The following is a 24118-nucleotide window of genomic DNA, read 5'->3' as shown; positions in this document are numbered from 1 at the left end:
GTATGATAGTAACACCTCTAACATCAGACAGTAGGATAGTTACACCTCTAACATCAGACAGTATGATAGTAACACCTCTACCATCAGACAGTAGGATAGTAACACCTCTACCATCAGACAGTAGGATAGTAACACCTCTAACATCAGACAGTAGGATAGTAACACCTCTAACATCAGACAGTAGGATAGTTACACCTCTAACATCAGACAGTATTATAGTAACACCTCTACCATCAGACAGTAGGATAGTAACACCTCTAACATCAGACAGTAGGATAGTAACACCTCTACCATCAGACAGTATGATAGTAACACCTCTACCATCAGACAGTAGGATAGTAACACCTCTACCATCAGACAGTAGGATAGTTACACCTCTACCATCAGACAGTAGGATAGTAACACCTCTAACATCAGACAGTAGGATAGTAACACCTCTAACATCAGACAGTAGGATAGTTACACCTCTAACATCAGACAGTATTATAGTAACACCTCTAACATCAGACAGTATTATAGTAACACCTCTAACATCAGACAGTAGGATAGTAACACCTCTAACATCAGACAGTAGGATAGTAACACCTCTAACATCAGACAGTATTATAGTAACACCTCTACCATCAGACAGTAGGATAGTAACACCTCTAACATCAGACAGTAGGATAGTAACACCTCTACCATCAGACAGTATGATAGTAACACCTCTACCATCAGACAGTAGGATAGTAACACCTCTACCATCAGACAGTAGGATAGTTACACCTCTACCATCAGACAGTAGGATAGTAACACCTCTAACATCAGACAGTAGGATAGTAACACCTCTAACATCAGACAGTATGATAGTAACACCTCTAACATCAGACAGTATGATAGTAACACCTCTAACATCAGACAGTAGGATAGTAACACCTCTAACATCAGACAGTAGGATAGTAACACCTCTAACATCAGACAGTAGGATATTTACACATCTCTACCATCAGACAGTAGGATAGTAACACCTCTAACATCAGACAGTAGGATAGTAACACCTCTAACATCAGACAGTAGGATAGTAACACCTCTACCATCAGACAGTATTATAGTAACACCTCTACCATCAGACAGTATTATAGTAACACCTCTAACATCAGACAGTATGATAGTAACACCTCTACCATCAGACAGTATTATAGTAACACCTCTAACATCAGACAGTATGATAGTAACACCTCTAACATCAGACAGTAGGATAGTAACACCTCTAACATCAGACAGTAGGATAGTAACACCTCTAACATCAGACAGTAGGATAGTTACACCTCTACCATCAGACAGTAGGATAGTAACACCTCTAACATCAGACAGTAGGATAGTAACACCTCTAACATCAGACAGTAGGATAGTAACACCTCTAACATCAGACAGTATTATAGTAACACCTCTAACATCAGACAGTATGATAGTAACACCTCTAACATCAGACAGTAGGATAGTAACACCTCTAACATCAGACAGTAGGATAGTTACACCTCTAACATCAGACAGTATTATAGTAACACCTCTAACATCAGACAGTAGGATAGTAACACCTCTAACATCAGACAGTAGGATAGTTACACCTCTACCATCAGACAGTAGGATAGTAACACCTCTAACATCAGACAGTAGGATAGTAACACCTCTAACATCAGACAGTATGATAGTAACACCTCTAACATCAGACAGTAGGATAGTAACACCTCTAACATCAGACAGTAGGATAGTAACACCTCTAACATCAGACAGTATGATAGTAACACCTCTAACATCAGACAGTATTATAGTAACACCTCTAACATCAGACAGTAGGATAGTAACACCTCTAACATCAGACAGTAGGATAGTTACACCTCTAACATCAGACAGTATGATAGTAACACCTCTAACATCAGACAGTAGGATAGTTACACCTCTAACATCAGACAGTATGATAGAAACACCTCTAACATCAGACAGTAGGATAGTTACACCTCTACCATCAGACAGTAGGATAGTAACACCTCTACCATCAGACAGTAGGATAGTAACACCTCTAACATCAGACAGTAGGATAGTAACACCTCTAACATCAGACAGTATGATAGTAACACCTCTAACATCAGACAGTAGGATAGTAACACCTCTAACATCAGACAGTAGGATAGTAACACCTCTAACATCAGACAGTATGATAGTAACACCTCTAACATCAGACAGTAGGATAGTAACACCTCTAACATCAGACAGTAGGATAGTAACACCTCTAACATCAGACAGTATGATAGTAACACCTCTAACATCAGACAGTATTATAGTAACACCTCTAACATCAGACAGTATTATAGTAACACCTCTAACATCAGACAGTAGGATAGTTACACCTCTAACATCAGACAGTATGATAGTAACACCTCTAACATCAGACAGTAGGATAGTTACACCTCTAACATCAGACAGTATGATAGTAACACCTCTACCATCAGACAGTAGGATAGTAACACCTCTACCATCAGACAGTAGGATAGTAACACCTCTAACATCAGACAGTAGGATAGTAACACCTCTAACATCAGACAGTAGGATAGTTACACCTCTAACATCAGACAGTATTATAGTAACACCTCTACCATCAGACAGTAGGATAGTAACACCTCTAACATCAGACAGTAGGATAGTAACACCTCTACCATCAGACAGTATGATAGTAACACCTCTACCATCAGACAGTAGGATAGTAACACCTCTACCATCAGACAGTAGGATAGTTACACCTCTACCATCAGACAGTAGGATAGTAACACCTCTAACATCAGACAGTAGGATAGTAACACCTCTAACATCAGACAGTAGGATAGTTACACCTCTAACATCAGACAGTATTATAGTAACACCTCTACCATCAGACAGTAGGATAGTAACACCTCTAACATCAGACAGTAGGATAGTAACACCTCTAACATCAGACAGTAGGATAGTTACACCTCTAACATCAGACAGTATTATAGTAACACCTCTACCATCAGACAGTAGGATAGTAACACCTCTAACATCAGACAGTAGGATAGTAACACCTCTACCATCAGACAGTATGATAGTAACACCTCTACCATCAGACAGTAGGATAGTAACACCTCTACCATCAGACAGTAGGATAGTTACACCTCTACCATCAGACAGTAGGATAGTAACACCTCTAACATCAGACAGTAGGATAGTAACACCTCTAACATCAGACAGTATGATAGTAACACCTCTAACATCAGACAGTATGATAGTAACACCTCTAACATCAGACAGTAGGATAGTAACACCTCTAACATCAGACAGTAGGATAGTAACACCTCTAACATCAGACAGTAGGATATTTACACATCTCTACCATCAGACAGTAGGATAGTAACACCTCTAACATCAGACAGTAGGATAGTAACACCTCTAACATCAGACAGTAGGATAGTAACACCTCTACCATCAGACAGTATTATAGTAACACCTCTACCATCAGACAGTATTATAGTAACACCTCTAACATCAGACAGTATGATAGTAACACCTCTACCATCAGACAGTATTATAGTAACACCTCTAACATCAGACAGTATGATAGTAACACCTCTAACATCAGACAGTAGGATAGTAACACCTCTAACATCAGACAGTAGGATAGTAACACCTCTAACATCAGACAGTAGGATAGTTACACCTCTACCATCAGACAGTAGGATAGTAACACCTCTAACATCAGACAGTAGGATAGTAACACCTCTAACATCAGACAGTAGGATAGTAACACCTCTACCATCAGACAGTATTATAGTAACACCTCTACCATCAGAAAGTAGGATAGTAACACCTCTAACATCAGACAGTAGGATAGTTACACCTCTAACATCAGACAGTATGATAGTAACACCTCTAACATCAGACAGTAGGATAGTAACACCTCTAACATCAGACAGTAGGATAGTTACACCTCTACCATCAGACAGTAGGATAGTAACACCTCTAACATCAGACAGTAGGATAGTAACACCTCTAACATCAGACAGTATGATAGTAACACCTCTAACATCAGACAGTATGATAGTAACACCTCTAACATCAGACAGTAGGATAGTAACACCTCTAACATCAGACAGTAGGATAGTAACACCTCTAACATCAGACAGTAGGATATTTACACATCTCTACCATCAGACAGTAGGATAGTAACACCTCTAACATCAGACAGTAGGATAGTAACACCTCTAACATCAGACAGTAGGATAGTAACACCTCTACCATCAGACAGTATTATAGTAACACCTCTACCATCAGACAGTATTATAGTAACACCTCTAACATCAGACAGTATGATAGTAACACCTCTACCATCAGACAGTATTATAGTAACACCTCTAACATCAGACAGTATGATAGTAACACCTCTAACATCAGACAGTAGGATAGTAACACCTCTAACATCAGACAGTAGGATAGTAACACCTCTAACATCAGACAGTAGGATAGTTACACCTCTACCATCAGACAGTAGGATAGTAACACCTCTAACATCAGACAGTAGGATAGTAACACCTCTAACATCAGACAGTAGGATAGTAACACCTCTACCATCAGACAGTATTATAGTAACACCTCTACCATCAGAAAGTAGGATAGTAACACCTCTAAAATCAGACAGTAGGATAGTTACACCTCTAACATCAGACAGTATGATAGTAACACCTCTAACATCAGACAGTAGGATAGTAACACCTCTAACATCAGACAGTATTATAGTAACACCTCTAACATCAGACAGTAGGATAGTAACACCTCTAACATCAGACAGTATTATAGTAACACCTCTAACATCAGACAGTATTATAGTAACACCTCTAACATCAGACAGTAGGATAGTAACACCTCTAACATCAGACAGTAGGATAGTAACACCTCTACCATCACACAGTATTATAGTAACACCTCTACCATCAGAAAGTAGGATAGTAACACCTCTAACATCAGACAGTAGGATAGTAACACCTCTAACATCAGACAGTATTATAGTAACACCTCTAACATCAGACAGTATTATAGTTACACCTCTAACATCAGACAGTATTATAGTAACACCTCTAACATCAGACAGTAGGATAGTAACACCTCTAACATCAGACAGTATTATAGTAACACCTCTAACATCAGACAGTATTATAGTAACACCTCTAACATCAGACAGTATTATAGTAACACCTCTAACATCAGACAGTATTATAGTAACACATCTAACATCAGACAGTATTATATTAACACCTCTAACATCAGACAGTATGATAGTAACACCTCTACCATCAGACAGTATTATAGTAACACCTCTAACATCAGACAGTAGGATAGTAACACCTCTAACATCAGACAGTATTATAGTAACACCTCTAACATCAGACAGTATTATAGTAACATCTCTAACATCAGACAGTAGGATAGTAACACCTCTAACATCAGACAGTAGGATAGTAACACCTCTAACATCAGACAGTATTATAGTAACACCTCTACCATCAGACAGTAGGATAGTAACACCTCTAACATCAGACAGTAGGATAGTTACACCTCTAACATCAGACAGTATTATAGTAACACCTCTAACATCAGACAGTAGGATAGTAAAACCTCTAACATCAGACAGTAGGATAGTAACACCTCTAACATCAGACAGTAGGATAGTAACACCTCTAACATCAGACAGTATTATAGTAACACCTCTAACGTCAGACAGTATTATAGTAACACCTCTAACATCAGACAGTAGGATAGTAACACCTCTAACATCAGACAGTAGGATAGTAACACCTCTACCATCAGACAGTATTATAGTAACACCTCTACCATCAGAAAGTAGGATAGTAACACCTCTAACATCAGACAGTAGGATAGTTACACCTCTAACATCAGACAGTATGATAGTAACACCTCTAACATCAGACAGTAGGATAGTAACACCTCTAACATCAGACAGTATTATAGTAACACCTCTAACATCAGACAGTATTATAGTAACACCTCTACCATCAGACAGTAGGATAGTAACACCTCTAACATCAGACAGTAGGATAGTAACACCTCTAACATCAGACAGTATTATAGTAACACCTCTAACATCAGACAGTATTATAGTAACACCTCTAACATCAGACAGTATTATAGTAACACCTCTAACATCAGACAGTAGGATAGTAACACCTCTAACATCAGACAGTATTATAGTAACACCTCTAACATCAGACAGTATTATAGTAACACCTCTAACATCAGACAGTATTATAGTAACACCTCTAACATCAGACAGTATTATAGTAACACATCTAACATCAGACAGTATTATATTAACACCTCTAACATCAGACAGTATGATAGTAACACCTCTACCATCAGACAGTATTATAGTAACACCTCTAACATCAGACAGTAGGATAGTAACACCTCTAACATCAGACAGTATTATAGTAACACCTCTAACATCAGACAGTATTATAGTAACATCTCTAACATCAGACAGTAGGATAGTAACACCTCTAACATCAGACAGTAGGATAGTAACACCTCTAACATCAGACAGTATTATAGTAACACCTCTACCATCAGACAGTAGGATAGTAACACCTCTAACATCAGACAGTAGGATAGTTACACCTCTAACATCAGACAGTATTATAGTAACACCTCTAACATCAGACAGTAGGATAGTAAAACCTCTAACATCAGACAGTAGGATAGTAACACCTCTAACATCAGACAGTATTATAGTAACACCTCTAACATCAGACAGTAGGATATTAACACCTCTAACATCAGACAGTAGGATAGTAACACCTCTAACATCAGACAGTATTATAGTAACACCTCTAACATCAGACAGTAGGATATTAACACCTCTAACATCAGACAGTATTATAGTAACACCTCTAACATCAGACAGTATTATAGTAACACCTCTACCATCAGAAAGTAGGATAGTAACACCTCTAACATCAGACAGTATTATAGTAACACCTCTACCATCAGACAGTATTATAGTAACACCTCTACCATCAGACAGTATTATAGTAACACCTCTACCATCAGACAGTATTATAGTAACACCTCTAACATCAGACAGTAGGATAGTAACACCTCTACCATCAGAAAGTAGGATAGTAACACCTCTAACATCAGACAGTACTATAGTAACACCTCTACCATCAGACAGTATTATAGTAACACCTCTACCATCAGACAGTATTATAGTAACACATCTACCATCAGACAGTATTATAGTAACACCTCTACCATCAGACAGTATTATAGTAACACCTCTACCATCAGACAGTATTATAGTAACACCTCTAACATCAGACAGTAGGATAGTAACACCTCTAACATCAGACAGTATGATAGTAACACCTCTAACATCAGACAGTAGGATAGTAACACCTCTAACATCAGACAGTAGGATAGTAACACCTCTAACATCAGACAGTATGATAGTAACACCTCTAACATCAGACAGTAGGATAGTAACACCTCTAACATCAGACAGTAGGATAGTAACACCTCTAACATCAGACAGTATGATAGTAACACCTCTAACATCAGACAGTAGGATAGTAACACCTCTAACATCAGACAGTATGATAGTAACACCTCTAACATCAGACAGTAGGATAGTAACACCTCTAACATCAGACAGTAGGATAGTTACACCTCTACCATCAGACAGTAGGATAGTAACACCTCTACCATCAGACAGTAGGATAGTAACACCTCTAACATCAGACAGTATTATAGTAACACCTCTAACATCAGACAGTAGGATAGTAACACCTCTACCATCAGACAGTAGGATAGTAACACCTCTAACATCAGACAGTAGGATAGTAACACCTCTAACATCAGACAGTAGGATAGTAACACCTCTACCATCAGACAGTATTATAGTAACACCTCTACCATCAGAAAGTAGGATAGTAACACCTCTAACATCAGACAGTATTATAGTAACACCTCTACCATCAGACAGTATTATAGTAACACCTCTACCATCAGACAGTATTATAGTGACACCTCTACCATCAGACAGTATTATAGTAACACCTCTACCATCAGAAAGTAGGATAGTAACACCTCTAACATCAGACAGTATTATAGTAACACCTCTACCATCAGACAGTATTATAGTAACACCTCTACCATCAGACAGTATTATAGTGACACCTCTACCATCAGACAGTATTATAGTAACACCTCTAACATCAGACAGTAGGATAGTAACACCTCTAACATCAGACAGTAGGATAGTAACACCTCTAACATCAGACAGTAGGATAGTAACACCTCTAACATCAGACAGTAGGATAGTAACACCTCTAACATCAGACAGTAGGATAGTAACACCTCTAACATCAGACAGTAGGATAGTAACACCTCTAACATCAGACAGTAGGATAGTAACACCTCTAACATCAGACAGTAGGATAGTAACACCTCTAACATCAGACAGTATTATAGTAACACCTCTAACATCAGACAGTAGGATAGTAACACCTCTAACATCAGACAGTAGGATAGTAACACCTCTAACATCAGACAGTAGGATAGTAACACCTCTAACATCAGACAGTAGGATAGTAACACCTCTACCATCAGACAGTAGGATAGTAACACCTCTAACATCAGACAGTATTATAGTAACACCTCTAACATCAGACAGTAGGATAGTAACACCTCTACCATCAGACAGTATTATAGTAACACCTCTACCATCAGACAGTAGGATAGTAACAACTCTAACATCAGACAGTAGGATAGTTACACCTCTAACATCAGACAGTATTATAGTAACACCTCTAACATCAGACAGTAGGATAGTAACACCTCTAACATCAGACAGTAGGATAGTTACACCTCTACCATCAGACAGTAGGATAGTAACACCTCTAACATCAGACAGTAGGATAGTAACACCTCTAACATCAGACAGTAGGATAGTTACACCTCTAACATCAGACAGTATTATAGTAACACCTCTAACATCAGACAGTAGGATAGTAACACCTCTAACATCAGACAGTAGGATAGTTACACCTCTACCATCAGACAGTAGGATAGTAACACCTCTAACATCAGACAGTAGGATAGTAACACCTCTAACATCAGACAGTATGATAGTAACACCTCTAACATCAGACAGTAGGATAGTAACACCTCTAACATCAGACAGTAGGATAGTAACACCTCTAACATCAGACAGTATGATAGTAACACCTCTAACATCAGACAGTATTATAGTAACACCTCTAACATCAGACAGTAGGATAGTAACACCTCTAACATCAGACAGTAGGATAGTTACACCTCTAACATCAGACAGTATGATAGTAACACCTCTAACATCAGACAGTAGGATAGTTACACCTCTAACATCAGACAGTATGATAGTAACACCTCTAACATCAGACAGTAGGATAGTTACACCTCTACCATCAGACAGTAGGATAGTAACACCTCTACCATCAGACAGTAGGATAGTAACACCTCTAACATCAGACAGTAGGATAGTAACACCTCTAACATCAGACAGTATGATAGTAACACCTCTAACATCAGACAGTAGGATAGTAACACCTCTAACATCAGACAGTAGGATAGTAACACCTCTAACATCAGACAGTATGATAGTAACACCTCTAACATCAGACAGTAGTATAGTAACACCTCTAACATCAGACAGTAGGATAGTAACACCTCTAACATCAGACAGTATGATAGTAACACCTCTAACATCAGACAGTATTATAGTAACACCTCTAACATCAGACAGTAGGATAGTAACACCTCTAACATCAGACAGTAGGGATAGTATGTTACACCTCTAACATCAGACAGTATGATAGTTACACCTCTAACATCAGACAGTATGATAGTAACACCTCTACCATCAGACAGTAGGATAGTAACACCTACCATCAGACAGTAGGATAGTAACACCTCTAACATCAGACAGTAGGATAGTAACACCTCTAACATCAGACAGTAGGATAGTTACACCTCTAACATCAGACAGTATTATAGTAACACCTCTACCATCAGACAGTAGGATAGTAACACCTCTAACATCAGACAGTAGGATAGTAACACCTCTACCATCAGACAGTATGATAGTAACACCTCTACCATCAGACAGTAGGATAGTAACACCTCTACCATCAGACAGTAGGATAGTTACACCTCTACCATCAGACAGTAGGATAGTAACACCTCTAACATCAGACAGTAGGATAGTAACACCTCTAACATCAGACAGTAGGATAGTTACACCTCTAACATCAGACAGTATTATAGTAACACCTCTACCATCAGACAGTAGGATAGTAACACCTCTAACATCAGACAGTAGGATAGTAACACCTCTAACATCAGACAGTAGGATAGTTACACCTCTAACATCAGACAGTATTATAGTAACACCTCTACCATCAGACAGTAGGATAGTAACACCTCTAACATCAGACAGTAGGATAGTAACACCTCTACCATCAGACAGTATGATAGTAACACCTCTACCATCAGACAGTAGGATAGTAACACCTCTACCATCAGACAGTAGGATAGTTACACCTCTACCATCAGACAGTAGGATAGTAACACCTCTAACATCAGACAGTAGGATAGTAACACCTCTAACATCAGACAGTATGATAGTAACACCTCTAACATCAGACAGTATGATAGTAACACCTCTAACATCAGACAGTAGGATAGTAACACCTCTAACATCAGACAGTAGGATAGTAACACCTCTAACATCAGACAGTAGGATATTTACACATCTCTACCATCAGACAGTAGGATAGTAACACCTCTAACATCAGACAGTAGGATAGTAACACCTCTAACATCAGACAGTAGGATAGTAACACCTCTACCATCAGACAGTATTATAGTAACACCTCTACCATCAGACAGTATTATAGTAACACCTCTAACATCAGACAGTATGATAGTAACACCTCTACCATCAGACAGTATTATAGTAACACCTCTAACATCAGACAGTATGATAGTAACACCTCTAACATCAGACAGTAGGATAGTAACACCTCTAACATCAGACAGTAGGATAGTAACACCTCTAACATCAGACAGTAGGATAGTTACACCTCTACCATCAGACAGTAGGATAGTAACACCTCTAACATCAGACAGTAGGATAGTAACACCTCTAACATCAGACAGTAGGATAGTAACACCTCTACCATCAGACAGTATTATAGTAACACCTCTACCATCAGAAAGTAGGATAGTAACACCTCTAACATCAGACAGTAGGATAGTTACACCTCTAACATCAGACAGTATGATAGTAACACCTCTAACATCAGACAGTAGGATAGTAACACCTCTAACATCAGACAGTATTATAGTAACACCTCTAACATCAGACAGTATTATAGTAACACCTCTACCATCAGACAGTAGGATAGTAACACCTCTAACATCAGACAGTAGGATAGTAACACCTCTAACATCAGACAGTATTATAGTAACACCTCTAACATCAGACAGTATTATAGTAACACCTCTAACATCAGACAGTAGGATAGTAACACCTCTAACATCAGACAGTAGGATAGTAACACCTCTACCATCAGACAGTATTATAGTAACACCTCTACCATCAGAAAGTAGGATAGTAACACCTCTAACATCAGACAGTAGGATAGTTACACCTCTAACATCAGACAGTATGATAGTAACACCTCTAACATCAGACAGTAGGATAGTAACACCTCTAACATCAGACAGTATTATAGTAACACCTCTAACATCAGACAGTATTATAGTAACACCTCTACCATCAGACAGTAGGATAGTAACACCTCTAACATCAGACAGTAGGATAGTAACACCTCTAACATCAGACAGTATTATAGTAACACCTCTAACATCAGACAGTATTATAGTAACACCTCTAACATCAGACAGTATTATAGTAACACCTCTAACATCAGACAGTAGGATAGTAACACCTCTAACATCAGACAGTATTATAGTAACACCTCTAACATCAGACAGTATTATAGTAACACCTCTAACATCAGACAGTATTATAGTAACACCTCTAACATCAGACAGTATTATAGTAACACATCTAACATCAGACAGTATTATATTAACACCTCTAACATCAGACAGTATGATAGTAACACCTCTACCATCAGACAGTATTATAGTAACACCTCTAACATCAGACAGTAGGATAGTAACACCTCTAACATCAGACAGTATTATAGTAACACCTCTAACATCAGACAGTATTATAGTAACATCTCTAACATCAGACAGTAGGATAGTAACACCTCTAACATCAGACAGTAGGATAGTAACACCTCTAACATCAGACAGTATTATAGTAACACCTCTACCATCAGACAGTAGGATAGTAACACCTCTAACATCAGACAGTAGGATAGTTACACCTCTAACATCAGACAGTATTATAGTAACACCTCTAACATCAGACAGTAGGATAGTAAAACCTCTAACATCAGACAGTAGGATAGTAACACCTCTAACATCAGACAGTAGGATAGTAACACCTCTAACATCAGACAGTATTATAGTAACACCTCTAACGTCAGACAGTATTATAGTAACACCTCTAACATCAGACAGTAGGATAGTAACACCTCTAACATCAGACAGTAGGATAGTAACACCTCTACCATCAGACAGTATTATAGTAACACCTCTACCATCAGAAAGTAGGATAGTAACACCTCTAACATCAGACAGTAGGATAGTTACACCTCTAACATCAGACAGTATGATAGTAACACCTCTAACATCAGACAGTAGGATAGTAACACCTCTAACATCAGACAGTATTATAGTAACACCTCTAACATCAGACAGTATTATAGTAACACCTCTACCATCAGACAGTAGGATAGTAACACCTCTAACATCAGACAGTATTATAGTAACACCTCTAACATCAGACAGTATTATAGTAACACCTCTAACATCAGACAGTAGGATAGTAACACCTCTAACATCAGACAGTATTATAGTAACACCTCTAACATCAGACAGTATTATAGTAACACCTCTAACATCAGACAGTATTATAGTAACACCTCTAACATCAGACAGTAGGATAGTAACACCTCTAACATCAGACAGTATTATAGTAACACCTCTAACATCAGACAGTATTATAGTAACACCTCTAACATCAGACAGTATTATAGTAACACCTCTAACATCAGACAGTATTATAGTAACACATCTAACATCAGACAGTATTATATTAACACCTCTAACATCAGACAGTATGATAGTAACACCTCTACCATCAGACAGTATTATAGTAACACCTCTAACATCAGACAGTAGGATAGTAACACCTCTAACATCAGACAGTATTATAGTAACACCTCTAACATCAGACAGTATTATAGTAACATCTCTAACATCAGACAGTAGGATAGTAACACCTCTAACATCAGACAGTAGGATAGTAACACCTCTAACATCAGACAGTATTATAGTAACACCTCTACCATCAGACAGTAGGATAGTAACACCTCTAACATCAGACAGTAGGATAGTTACACCTCTAACATCAGACAGTATTATAGTAACACCTCTAACATCAGACAGTAGGATAGTAAAACCTCTAACATCAGACAGTAGGATAGTAACACCTCTAACATCAGACAGTATTATAGTAACACCTCTAACATCAGACAGTAGGATATTAACACCTCTAACATCAGACAGTAGGATAGTAACACCTCTAACATCAGACAGTATTATAGTAACACCTCTAACATCAGACAGTAGGATATTAACACCTCTAACATCAGACAGTATTATAGTAACACCTCTAACATCAGACAGTAGGATAGTAAAACCTCTAACATCAGACAGTATGATAGTAACACCTCTAACATCAGACAGTATGATAGTAACACCTCTAACATCAGACAGTATGATAGTAACACCTCTAACATCAGACAGTATTATAGTAACACCTCTAACATCAGACAGTATGATAGTAACACCTCTAACATCAGACAGTATTATAGTAACACATCTAACATCAGACAGTATTATATTAACACCTCTAACATCAGACAGTATGATAGTAACACCTCTAACATCAGACAGTAGGATAGTAACACCTCTAACATCAGACAGTATTATAGTAACACCTCTACCATCAGAAAGTAGGATAGTAACACCTCTAACATCAGACAGTATGATAGTAACACCTCTAACATCAGACAGTAGGATAGTAACACCTCTAACATCAGACAGTATTATAGTAACACCTCTAACATCAGACAGTATTATAGTAACACCTCTAACATCAGACAGTATTATAGTAACACCTCTAACATCAGACAGTATTATAGTAAACATATCTGATGTTCTTTCTTCTTCTTCCTAATCAGGTTGACTTCTCACAGACAGAGGAGGCTGAGGTGTCAGTGAATTATTCAATAAACACAGTCTTGATGATAGGGGCCTGCAATAGAAATGAAATGCCTCAGTTTGATGAGGTGCAGGCTTCAAGTCAGTCTGCCACACACAGAGACCAGACAAGGTCTCAAAAACCCAACTACCCTTTGCAGTGGTTTTATTGAAGATAGTTAATGCAAACCAGCCTATTGTGAAATGCACTAATTTAAAATAACCTCTGTGATCTCCATCTTGCTCACTACCCTGTTGTATTTTATTCAAGCATGTAAGGTAGTGACGTAGGCAATTTCGTAGTTGCGCATTATCAAACTGAAGTTCAGTCACATACAGAGGTGTTAAGCCAGAACATTTGAATATTGCGGGAGGCAACCCGGAGAGCTGGAGACCACAGACAGGGAGTTCATCATCTCACTGCTGTTAATGGGTCATTGTGATGTGAACTGGAAGTGGGTTCTGAAGTGTTGTCGTTCACACCACCTATTGACAAATCCACTAATGGCCTTCGTCAACCTCTCCAATCAATGGAAACCAGCTGTGGTTGTCTGTCTCCCAGTCCCAAACACACAGACACTACCAGCAAAGCAGTCATGTTATGGTTTGAGTGCATTTTTTTGGTTTAAGTGATTGATGTGAATGTGTGATCATTGTGACTGGTTTAAGCCTATTAGCGAGCTTGTTTCCCTGCAGGAAATGGTTCACTCCTATTATCTCTTGACTTTTGCCCCTTTCTTTCCCCCCCGACTGGTTCTCTGGGACTTCTCCCTTTCTCTCTCCTCTAAATTGGACTGTGATGATCACACTCTGTATGCTGGTCATGATTGTCCAGTGTGGTCTCCTGAGTGGCACAGTGGTCTAAGGCTCTGCATCGCAGTGCTAGAGGCATCACGACGGACCCGGGTTCGATCTCAGGCTGTGTCTCATCCAGCCGCGTCCAGGAGACCCACGAGGTGACGCACAATTGGCCCAGCAACGTCCGGGTTAGGGGAGGGGTTGGCCGGCCCGGGATGTCCTTGTCCAATCGCACTCTAGCGACTCCTGTGGCGGGCCGGGCGCAGTGCACGCTGCCCTGACACGGGCGCCGGTTGGACGGTGTTTTCTCCGAGTGAGCAGTGTGTCAAAAAGCCATGCGACACGGCGTGTTGTGTTTCGGAGGCCGCATGGCTCTCGACCTTCGCCTCTCCAGAGTCCGTACGGGAGTTGCAACGATGGGACAAGACTGTAAAAAGGGGGTAAAATAAAAATATATATAATAAGAATATTTAAAAAAATGTACGTATTTACAAAAAAATATTGTCCAGTGTCAGCATACAGACGTTCTTTCTTCTTGTGTCAGCAGATTGGTAGGCTACGCTATTAGGGCGACGGGTACCCTAGCGTTTAGAGCGTATACCTGAGCCGACAAGGTGGAAAATGTGTTGAGCACTTAACCCTAATTTGCTCCAGGGACACCATCCTACTATTGCTGACTCTGTAAAACACCACATTTCACTACACCTACCTGGTGTGTGTGACAATAAAACATAGTTGTCTCAATGGCTAGCTGTTTTAACAGTCATCGTCATCATAGTGGAAATGCTCTATACAGTAGGGACCTCCACTAGTCTGGCTCGACTCTAGCATAACTATTCTACATGAGGACATTGACTATTAGGACATGTTGCCTCTCTGAAAAGATTAAAACGCTAAGGATCTGCATCTACATCTAGTGAGAGCTGTCCTCTTTTTCTTCTAGTGAGAGCTGTCCTCTTTTTCTTCTAGTGAGAGCTGTCTTCTTTTTCTTCTAGTGAGAGCTGTCTTCTTTTTCTTCTAGTGAGAGCTGGCTTCTTTTTCTTCTAGTGAGAGCTGTCTTCTTTTTCTTCTAGTGAGAGCTGTCTTCTTTTTCTTCTAGTGAGAGCTGTCTTCTTTTTCTTCTAGTGAGAGCTGGCTTCTTTTTCTTCTAGTGAGAGCTGTCTTATTTTTCTTCTAGTGAGAGCTGTCTTCTTTTTCTTCTAGTGAGAGCTGTCTTCTTTTTCTTTACAGTGAGAGCTGGCTTCTTTTTCTTCTAGTGAGAGCTGTCTTCTTTTTCTTCTAGTGAGAGCTGGCTTCTTTTTCTTCTAGTGAGAGCTGTCTTCTTTTTCTTCTAGTGAGAGCTGTCTTCTTTTTCTTTACAGTGAGAGCTGGCTTCTTTTTCTTCTAGTGAGAGCTGTCTTCTTTTTCTTCTAGTGAGAGCTGGCTTCTTTTTCTTCTAGTGAGAGCTGTCTTCTTTTTCTTCTAGTGAGAGCTGTCTTCTTTTTCTTCTAGTGAGAGCTGTCTTCTTTTTCTTCTAGAGAGAGCTGGCTTCTTTTTCTTCTAGTGAGAGCTGTCTTCTTTTTCTTCTAGTGAGAGCTGTCTTCTTTTTCTTCTAGAGAGAGCTGGCTTCTTTTTCTTCTAGTGAGAGCTGGCTTCTTTTTCTTCTAGTGAGTGCTGGCCTTTATTTAACTATGGGGCTCCAAGGACCCCTGCCTGCACTGATGCCTCGATGCCTACGCTGTTTGAATAGACATGCCTTGTGGGCATGTCTACTGCAAGTCTCCTCCTTCAAGCCTTGGGAGAGAGAGAGACATTTAATGAGATTTGAGCAGTAGCAATTTCCTCTACTTACCTCAAGTCCTCCTGGGGCAGGGTTGGGACAGGGGCAGGGCTGGGACTGAGGCAGGGCTGGGACTGGAGCAGGGCTGGGACTGGAGCAGGGTTGGGACAGGGGCAGGGCTGGGACTGAGGCAGGGCTGGGACTGGAGCAGGGCTGGGACTGGAGCAGGGTTGGGACAGGGGCAGGGCTGGGACTGAGGCAGGGCTGGGACTGGAGCAGGGCTGGGACTGGAGCAGGGCTGGGACTGGAGCAGGGCTGGGACTGGGACTGGGGCAGGGCTGGGACTGGGGCAGGGCTGGGACTGGAGCAGGGCTGGGACTGAGGCAGGACTGGGACTGGGGCAGGACTGGGACTGGGGCAGGACTGGGACTGGAGCAGGGCTGGGACTGAGGCAGGACTAGGACTGGGGCAGGACTGGGACTGGAGCATGGCTGGGACTGGAGCAGGGCTGGGACTGGGACTGGAGCAGGGCTGGGACTGGAGCAGGGCTGGGACTGGAGCAGGGCTGGGACTGGAGCAGGGCTGGGACTGGAGCAGGGCTGGGACTGAGGCAGGACTGGGACTGGGGCAGGACTGGGACTGGGGCAGGACTGGGACTGGGGCAGGACTGGGACTGGAGCAGGGCTGGGACTGAGGCAGGACTGGGACTGAAGCAGGACTGGGACTGGGGCAGGGCTGGGACTGGAGCAGGGCTGGGACTGGGGCAGGACTGGGACTGGGGCAGGACTGGGGCAGGACTGGGACTGAGGCAGGACTGGGACTGGGGCAGGACTGGGACTGGGGCAGGGCTGGGACTGAGGCAGGACTGGGACTGGGGCAGGACTGGAACTGGGGCAGGACTGGGACTGGGGCAGGGCTGGGACTGGGGCAGGGCTGGGACTGAGGCAGGACTGCGGTAGGACTGGTACTGAGGCAGGGCTGGGACTGGGGCAGGGCTGGTACTGGGGCAGGGCTGGTACTGGGGCAGGGCTGGTACTGGGGCAGGGCTGGTACTGGAGCAGGGCTGGGACTGGGGCAGGGCTGGTACTGGAGCAGGGCTGGTACTGGGGCAGGGCTGCTACTGGGGCAGGGCTGGTACTGGAGCAGGGCTGGTACTGGGGCAGGGCTGGTACTGGAGCAGGGCTGGGACTGGGGCAGGGCTGGTACTGAGGCAGGGCTGGTACTGAGGCAGTGCTGGTACTGGGGCAGGGCTGGTACTGAGGCAGGGCTGGTACTGGGGCAGGGCTGGTACTGGGGCAGGGCTGGTACTGGAGCAGGGCTGGGACTGGGGCAGGGCTGGTACTGAGGCAGGGCTGGTACTGAGGCAGGGCTGGTACTGGGGCAGGGCTGGTACTGAGGCAGGGCTGGTACTGGGGCAGGGCTGGTACTGAGGCAGGGCTGGTACTGGGGCAGGACTGGTACTGAGGCAGGGCTGGTACTGGGGCAGGGCTGGGACTGGGGCTGGGATGGAGGCTCTCTCTTGAGGCCCTATCACACTTGTCTTCCTAGGCCTTGTGTTGAGGGGCCTCATTACACCATCTCCAGCTGTCAATCTCAGCCTCTTAATCTCCTCTTTCTCTCCCTTCATCCCTCCTCTAAAGCTGCTTTACTGCAGCCAGCCGTCTGAGGCAGCAGCACCTCACCACACCGGGCTGCCTGGCCTGTCTGATCCACTCCCCCATGACCCTACTGACAGAGACAATGGTTTGTCTGTTCGCATGGAGAAGGCTGTTGTGTCATCAGAAAATACCTCTAATCCTGGAGGTGGCCGGTCTGCGCCGCTCAGCAACATCTCTTGAGGTTATAATGCTGCCCCACAGCGATAAGGTTGGCTTGTGTTATGTGAGGTTTTAACTGTCAGAGAGCCTGGCTAGTGGTGGTTCCTCTGGTACAGAACCAGATACCGAAGTAGCACAGGCTGTCCGTGAGGGGGGGGATCAGGCCTCTGGTGGACCTTGGCTCCTGGACAGATGGCAGGGATTGGCCCTGGACCAGTCTCACGGAAGGCCAATTCACGGTAACAAAGTAGCTACCAGAGCTGGGAGGGAGCCTTGGTTTTCTGTGATTGAATTGTTCACTGATGTGATTAGGATGTTATACACATACTGTTCTGGACAATAAAGTAGAGCATTTGGTTGTCTCTCTCTCTCTCGCTGTGTTGTAACTGCTGTCGCATAACAACCCTGTTGGACAAGTGGAGAAGCTGCCTTCTCACACGTTCACTTTACTGCAGAGAGAGCAAGCAGAACTGCTGGTTGTCAGTGGATTGCTCAAGTCTCTGACGAGAGTGTGGGCAGTGGCCAGGCGTTAATGTGGTCAGGTCTTCTCCATGGGGCCCGAGGTCTGGGCTCTGCTGCTGGAGGGAAGGGAATTCACTGCTATGGAGGCAGGGGCTCCAGTCTCCAGTAACTGGGGCTGAGGCTGAACAATGCAGCCATTCCATGTGGTCGGCTGTGTTAGTTCTGCCCCATGTGCTCAGGCCAAGGTTTTTAGGCCAAATTAGAACTGGATAATGAGACCCAAACATTATTGGTCCAAATTGATCTGCTACACTCTCTGTTTGTGTTGTGAGCGTTGTCTTTGCCAATAGACCATGTACACACACATGCACACACGCACACACACGGGCAAATGCCATAGCAGTAGGGGCTTAACAGCCATGCCTTAGTCATAGGTCCATGTTCTTGACTGACAGATTAGTGAAATTAAGTGTTTGTGACGGGCACTAGTGATGGGTCTTTCAGTGGGTCATTTCATCTGCCATCTTGTTTTGATCCATATGTAGGTTAAGCTTCTTGGTGATGGCTGATTCTTTTAGGAAATTGGGACAGTGGGACCTGATCTTCTACTCGTTGTTGTTTTGCAAGGGACATGAACGATATGGTGCTAGGGGTGTTAACATCTGAGGAATGGTGTGGACTGCCTGACATCAGCTAGTGGTCCTTCTTCCCTCCTGCCTGGCTCATTCTCTCTCCCCACCCACTGAGGAGGCTGCAGGGAACTGGCATCTCTGTGGTCTGGCATCTCTCCTGCCAGCTGGCAATCCTCCTGCTGACCCCAGCCTTATGTCATCCCCCATGATTATACGACTTTCTGACACACACACACACACACACACACACACACACACACACACACACACACACACACACACACACACACACACACACACACACACACACACACACACACACACACACACACACAGAGAGAGAGACAAACTTGTACACACACTCACACACACAGAGAGGCAAACTTGTACACACACTCACACACACAGAGAGACAAACTTGTACACACACACACACACACACACACACACACACACACACACACACACACACACACACACACACACACACACACACACACACACACACACACACACACACACACACACACACACACAAAGAGACAAACTTGTACACCCACACACACACTCACACACACAGAGAGACAAACTTGTACACACACACACACACACACACACACACAGAGAGACAAACTTGTACACACACACACACACACACACACACACACACACACACACACACACACACACACACACACACACACACACACACACACACACACACACACACACAGACAAACTTGTACACACACACACACACACACACACACACACACACACACACACACACACACACACACACACACACACACACACACACATATATATATACACACACACAAACATGCGCACACATACACATATGACCAGTAAACATACAAGTAAACCCACAGCCTTAGCCCGTTGTGGTTTCTGCTGACACAGATAAGCACGACTCACAGTAATCACCACCTTCGCTTTTCATTAATATGCCTAAACTTCCTTTCGCATTTCAACTATTTATTTGCTATCTTATCCCTCTCTACTTTAATCTCTCTGTTCCTCTCTTCCTTTCCCCCTGTCTGAACATTAAGGTTTACTTGAGGACATGGGTGGATAAAAAAAAGAGGAAGAGGATGAGGTCTGGTACGGTAACATTTCTCAAAACACTGCTCCCCTCCCTGCACAGTCTGCTCATTTTATCAGGATCCACACACACACACACACACACACACAGGCCACTCTCTCCACTTGGCACTGCGTTCCCTCTCAACCAGCAGTGCTCAACTCCAGTCCTTCAGGGTCATAGTTCTGCTGGACCTTTTTCTTCTTCCTAACAGATCATCACTGTCACTGCTTTCACTCAGGTCTGAGTCAGTCACTGATTTACAAAGGCAGGAATGAAAAGCAGTCGACTTTGCGGCCCTCCAGGACTGGAGATGTGCAGCCCTGCTCTGACGGACCCAAACCCCTCTACAGACCTGGACGTGCAGAGCAAGTTCAACTTCTTCTTATTTGATGTAATCAGAATGAACTGTTACATTTGGTATGTGCGAGAGGTGTATTACTGACTAAGTGAAGCCTCCAAGGCTATGCAGTAATAACCACCCTGTCACACCTGGTACTCTGCTATAAACAACAAAACCAGAAACTCTCGCACACACACACACCAGCCCAAATACTACTGAAGGTATGGAGTTGCGGATGCATGCATCTTACTGCCTCTGAGCGTCTCCCGTAGATTGGAACCTGTGTGACCCTGCGGTCCCCGCGGTCCCCGCGGTCCTGGATTTGGGATTAGGTGACATGACATGAGAACCAGGCTCTTAGTGCCAAACATCCACGTAACGTGTCCAAATCATTTCCTAGAAGTGGACGCTGTGGACACTCGGTGTGCAGGGCAATGTGCTGCTGATACCCACAGTCAGTCAGCAAGCCAACCAGTCAAGGCAGTTACTCATCTCCTGAGTGGCGCAGCGGTCTAAGGCACCGCATCGCAGTGCAAAAGGCGTCACCACAGTACCTGGTTCGAAACCAGACTGTATCACATCCGGCAATGATTGGGAGTCGCATAGGACGGCGCACAGTTGGCCCAGCGTCGTCCATGTTTGGCCAGGCTAGGCCGTCATTCTTAATAAGAATGAGTTCTTAACTGACTTGCCTGGTTCAATAAAAAATGAAGGCCACTTTACACAAACGCTGCGACGGAGCATCGTTTTCTGTGTAGTTCTGTGGCTCAGATTCTGCAATGGACCACATACGATGCTCTGTGTCTCTGTTTGTGTAGGGCGCAGGCCCCTTTAGCTGCTTATGTCTCAGGACCCTATCCAGATGGCTGGAGAGAATGAGCCAACACAGAACAGAGAGACAGCAGGCTGTGGGTGGGGAGAGGAGAGAGAGATTTACAGAGCCTAGCATGCCTAGTGAGCACACAACGAGGTCAGAGCAAGGCACCACATTGTCAGAGAGAGAGAGAGACAGACAGACAGACAGACAGACAGACAGACAGACAGACAGAGGGTAAGCACAGATCAGAACTTGCCTACAGACAGACAGACAGACAGACAGACAGACAGACAGACAGACAGACAGACAGACAGACAGACAGACAGACAGACAGACAGACAGACAGACAGACAGACAGACAGACAGACAGACAGACAGACAGACAGACAGACAGACAGACAGACAGACAGACAGACAGACAGACAGAGAGGGTAAGCACAGATCAGAACTGAGCGCTTGGCTCAATCAGCACCTGTCTCTCTACCTCCCTCTCACGGACAAGCTTCTGAAGACGACAGGAAGAACAGCATCTCTGCTGTGTGTGTGTGTGTGTGTGTGTGTGTCCATTCTCCTCACACACTGGTGGAGAGCAGAGAAATCTAAATCAATTCTCTTTGGTGCTCCATGCTGTTTCATCTACAGTCTACTGTTATCTCACTCAACATCCCTTCAATGCACCAAAACAAGTCTGCTAGTGGACTTAACTAGCACAATAAACTGAATGCATGTTTACAGTGGCTCCTAGACGGGCGCATCACACAACATACTTGTAGCATTGTCTATTTCAACATACACTACATGACCAAAAGTATGTGGAGACCTGCTCGTCGAACATCTCATTCCAAAATCATGGGCGTTATTATGGAGTTGGTCCCCCCTTTTGGTGCAATAACAGCCTCTCTTCTGGGAAGGCTTTCCACTAGATGTGGAAACATTACTGTGGGGACTTGCTTCCATTCAGACACGAGCATTAGTGAGGTCAGGTACTGATGTAGGTGATTAGGCCTGGCTCGCAGTCTGCGTTCCAATTCATCCCAAAGATGGGCTCTGTGCAGGCCAGTCAAGTTCTTCCACACCGATCTCGACAAACCACCTCGCTTTGTGCACGGAGGCATTGTCATGCTGAAACAGGAAAGGGCCTTCCCCAAACTGTTGCAACAAAGTTGGAAGCACAGAATCATCTAGAATGTCATTGTATACTCTAGCATTAAGATTCCCCTTCATTGGAACTAAGGGGCCAGAACCATGAAAAACAGCCCCAGACCATCAGTCCTTCTCCACCAAACTTTACTGTTGGCACTATGCATTCGGGTAGGTAGCATTTTGCTGGTGTCCACCAAACCCAGATTCGTGCACTGCCAGATGGTGAATCGTGATTCATCACTCCAGAGAACGCATTTCCACTGCTCCAGAGTCCAATGGCGGCAAGTTTTACACCACTCCAGCCGACGCTTGGCGTTGCACATGGTGATCTTAGACTTGTGTGTGACTGCTCAGCCATGGAAACCCATTTGAAGCTCCTGACAAACAGTTATTGTGCTGACGTTGCTTACAGTTACAGTTTGGTACTCAGTAGTGAGTGTTGCAACCGAAGGACAGACCATTTTTACACCTTACGTGCTTCAGCACTCAGCGGTCCCATTCTGTGACCTTGTGTGGCCTATCACTTCGTGTCTGAGCCGTTGTTGCTCCTAGACGTTTCCACTTCACAATAACAGCACTTATAGTTGACCAGGGCAGCTCTAGCAGGACAGAAATTGACAAACTGACTCGTTGGAAAAGTGGCATCCTATGACGGTGCCATGTTGAAAGTCACTGGACTCTTCAGTGAGGCCATTCTACTAACAATGTTTGTCTATGGAGATTGCATGGCGGTG

The 24118-nt window shown here is 43.2% G+C and overlaps 1 protein-coding gene and 1 long non-coding RNA gene across 3 annotated transcripts in view; one reads left to right on the top strand and one right to left on the bottom strand.

Moving 5' to 3' along the window:
• LOC118372176 (signal transducer and activator of transcription 5B-like) overlaps positions 1 to 24118 on the top strand; it is a 125326-nt gene that overhangs the window by 35425 nt on the left and 65783 nt on the right. The window lies entirely within an intron of this gene.
• Positions 213 to 1430, bottom strand: LOC127914487 (uncharacterized). Its single transcript, XR_008088540.1, has 3 exons — positions 1398 to 1430; positions 616 to 1247; positions 213 to 495 (listed from the first exon to the last, which is right to left on the bottom strand). It is a non-coding gene; the product is annotated as an uncharacterized LOC127914487 (long non-coding RNA).

Source organism: Oncorhynchus keta, chromosome 32 (assembly GCF_023373465.1).
Source record: "Oncorhynchus keta strain PuntledgeMale-10-30-2019 chromosome 32, Oket_V2, whole genome shotgun sequence".
NCBI classification, from domain to species: Eukaryota; Metazoa; Chordata; class Actinopteri; order Salmoniformes; family Salmonidae; genus Oncorhynchus; species Oncorhynchus keta.
The sequence above is the reverse complement of the archived record's forward strand: the minus strand, read 5'-3'. Positions and strand labels throughout refer to the sequence as shown.